The sequence below is a fragment of the Bubalus kerabau genome, chromosome 8, assembly GCF_029407905.1.
Source record: "Bubalus kerabau isolate K-KA32 ecotype Philippines breed swamp buffalo chromosome 8, PCC_UOA_SB_1v2, whole genome shotgun sequence".
Lineage (NCBI taxonomy): Eukaryota > Metazoa > Chordata > Mammalia > Artiodactyla > Bovidae > Bubalus > Bubalus kerabau.
Window position 1 is genome coordinate 81,788,912 of NC_073631.1, and position 3,602 is coordinate 81,792,513.

The following is a 3,602-nucleotide window of genomic DNA, read 5'->3' on the forward strand; positions in this document are numbered from 1 at the left end:
AAATTGCATATTTCTAACTAAACATGATAGAAAATTTTTTCACATAATTATTCAAAAAGAAATAAAAGAAATAGGTACAAGGATGTATAACACTTTTTAAAAGTAAAAACATATAAACAACTTAATGGAAATGGATAAACAATGTCATATTCACATGTTGTACTTTTTATATAAAACTTGAGATGAATGAACTCAAGCTATGTATAATAACATGCATTGTCATAGTCTTTTATATCGATCTAAATTTAGAATATAATAATGGGAATAGTTCAAATGACAGGGAAAGGAGTTATTTGAACAATAAATTGTTTTAAATTGGTTTTAAATTTGAAAAAAAAAATCCCTAATTCACAACCACACAATAAGTTGCAAATTAATTTAAAAACTAAACATAGCTTTTTTTTTAGAGCCATCTGCTCGCGGCGCTGCCTCCTGCTCCTCCCGCCGCCGCCCTGAGTCACTGCCTGCGCAGGTCGGGCCACTGGGCTCCCCGCGCTCACCACCGGAGAGCTGAGCTGGAAAACGAAATTTGCCATTTTTGAAAAATTTTGGCATTTGTACAACATGGCAGACATCGACAACAAAGAACAGTCTGAACTTGATCAAGATTTGGATGATGTTGAAGTAGAAGAAGAAGAAACTGGTGAAGAAACAAAAATCAAAGCGCGTCAGCTGACTGTTCAGATGATGCAAAATCCTCAGATTCTTGCAGCCCTTCAAGAAAGACTTGATGGTCTAGTAGAAACACCAACAGGATACATTGAAAGCTTGCCTAGGGTAGTTAAAAGACGAGTGAATGTTCTCAAAAACCTTCAAGTTAAATGTGCACAGATAGAAGCCAAATTCTATGAGGAAGTTCATGATCTTGAAAGAAAGTATGCTGTTCTTTATCAGCCTCTGTTTGATAAGCGATTTGAGATCATTAATGCCATTTATGAACCTACAGAAGAAGAGTGTGAATGGAAACCAGATGAGGAAGATGAAATTTCGGAGGAGCTAAAAGAAAAGGCCAAGATTGAAGTTGAGAAAAAGGATGAAGAAAAAGAAGATCCCAAGGGAATTCCTGAGTTTTGGTTGACTGTTTTTAAGAATGTTGACTTGCTCAGTGATATGGTTCAGGAACATGATGAGCCTATTCTGAAGCACTTGAAAGATATTAAAGTGAAGTTCTCAGATGCTGGTCAGCCTATGAGTTTTGTCTTAGAATTTCACTTTGAACCCAATGAATATTTCACAAATGAAGTGTTGACAAAGACATATAGGATGAGGTCAGAACCAGATGATTCTGATCCCTTTTCTTTTGATGGACCAGAAATTATGGGTTGTACAGGGTGCCAGATAGATTGGAAAAAAGGGAAGAATGTCACTTTGAAAACGATTAAGAAGAAGCAGAAACACAAGGGATGTGGGACAGTTCGTACTGTGACCAAAACAGTTTCTAATGACTCTTTCTTTAATTTTTTGCCCCTCCTGAAGTTCCTGAGAGTGGAGATCTGGATGATGATTCTGAAGCTATCCTCGCTGCAGACTTTGAAATTGGTCACTTTTTACGTGAGCGTATAATCCCAAGATCAGTGTTATACTTTACTGGAGAAGCTATTGAAGATGATGACGATGATCATGATGAAGAAGGTGAAGAAGCAGATAAGGAAGGGGAAGAAGAAGGAGATGAGGAAAATGATGCAGACTATGACCCAAAGAAGGATCAAAACCCAGCAGAGTGCAAGCAGCAGTGAAGCAGGATGTATGAGGCCTGAGGATAACCTGCGCTGTAATAGCCTAAACACAGCTATTATTTACTTACAGCCTTATGTTTTTGTATTTTCTTGGTAGACTCACAAGTTTTTTTTAAAGGAAAGGAACTGATATTTTAAAGACCAAATTTGTTCTAATTAGCATTTTAACTAGTTTTTCTGCCAGCTGCATCGAGTGCACAGAATCTCTCACGCATGTTCGTCCATTGCTATATAGTTTGGTTCTTCTTGGAGTATTTTTATCATGTAACTGTTAGATTAAAGCTATGAAAATGAACAGAACTGTGAAATGAACCAGATTTTTTTGTCTTGCTAAGTTTTTTCCTGAAGAACCAAAGTATTTTTTCAGCTGGTTGAATGGGTTTGTTTGCTTGCAAGAGCTGTGCCTTTCATTACTTTGTTACAGAAATACAATTGACTTGCATTAAGACAATTCATCGTTCAAAAAGCAAAACTTGTCAAGACAAGTATATGGTTAAGAATTTCCAATAAGCCTACACCTGATAATTTAGATTAACAGGTTTTTGTATGTCAGGTGACACCATTTACTATAAGAAAAGTTTATTAACTAATAGTATGGTTTTTGGTTATCTTAGGGAGGTGAATAAAACCTAGTATTTTCAGAAGGTATGCCTCATTATTTTTATTTTAATTGTACTTTTAAAATTTAACCTCCATTAATTAAGCATCTTTTCTTTGTGGTAGGATCTACCTTCTGCTTCCATGGAAAGGATGAATTTACATCATTTGACAAGCCTATTTCAAGTTTTTTGTTGTTTTTTTGTTTGTTCATTTTTGTTTTTGCAACCTAAAATAAAAATGTCATATAATTTTAGTTCTCAAAAAATAAAAAAAAATAAAAAATAAACATAAATATGTAACTTTGTATTTGTAAATAAAGTGGGTTTTTTGTAATAGATATAATCATTTGTTTATATTACTTTATGTGATTTTAAATAAAACCTATAACACAATTTTTATTCCATAGAGTAATAAGGAAAAACTCAAACAGAAAAGGTATCAGTGGGATTAAAAACAGAGAACAATAAACATGAAACTTTAAACACAAAAACTATGACCAAATAATTTTTTTTCTAAGAAGCTTCTCATAATATTCTATCTAAAGATAATTTTTTTCAGGATTAATCTAGACAATCTGGATAATATTGTTTCTATTACCATATGTTTAATGTAATCCATTGCTTTTCCAATCTGTTTTATCTTTTCTTTCCAGTTTTATGGAGACATAATTGACATACAGGATCATATAAGTTTAAAGTGTACAGCATAATGACAAAATGAAGAATATAATTTTTACAACTATTTTAGTGGCGAAGGTTTTCCTGAACCAATATTCAGAATCAAAGCAATATTGTTGAATTTGACAACATGAAAATAACAGTTTATGGACACTTTTGTCATATAAAAATAAAGTACAAGTGGCCAAGAAATATTTAAAACATAGTATCAACTACAGATCACTTCCATATTATAAAAGAACTATATACCCTAATGGAGAATACTATAAAACAGTAATGAAAGGCAGAAAAGAACATTTTTGAGTACAGGAAATTAATATTGCATGGATAGTCACCTCTCCAACCTCATGTATGAATTCAGTACAAACAACACTAAAAGAAAAAAAATATAAACCATCTATTGGAAAATTCCTGAAAAAAATTTTAGAAGATGAAATAGAAATAACCAACAAATTTATGAAAATATATTCAAATTTACTAACAAACTTATGCAATTTACTACCTATCACATTGTCAAAAAATTTAAAAGACTGATACTACTCAGTATGGAGAAGACAGAGTTGGAACAATTGTCCTCAGGCTTTGCTGT

General features: G+C 32.7%; 1 pseudogene; it reads left to right on the top strand.

Annotated features, from left to right (window-relative positions):
- The first annotated feature begins 405 nt into the window (after positions 1 to 405).
- On the top strand, positions 406 to 2,599 carry LOC129658599 (nucleosome assembly protein 1-like 1; annotated as a pseudogene).
- Positions 2,600 to 3,602: the final 1,003 nt, after the last annotated feature.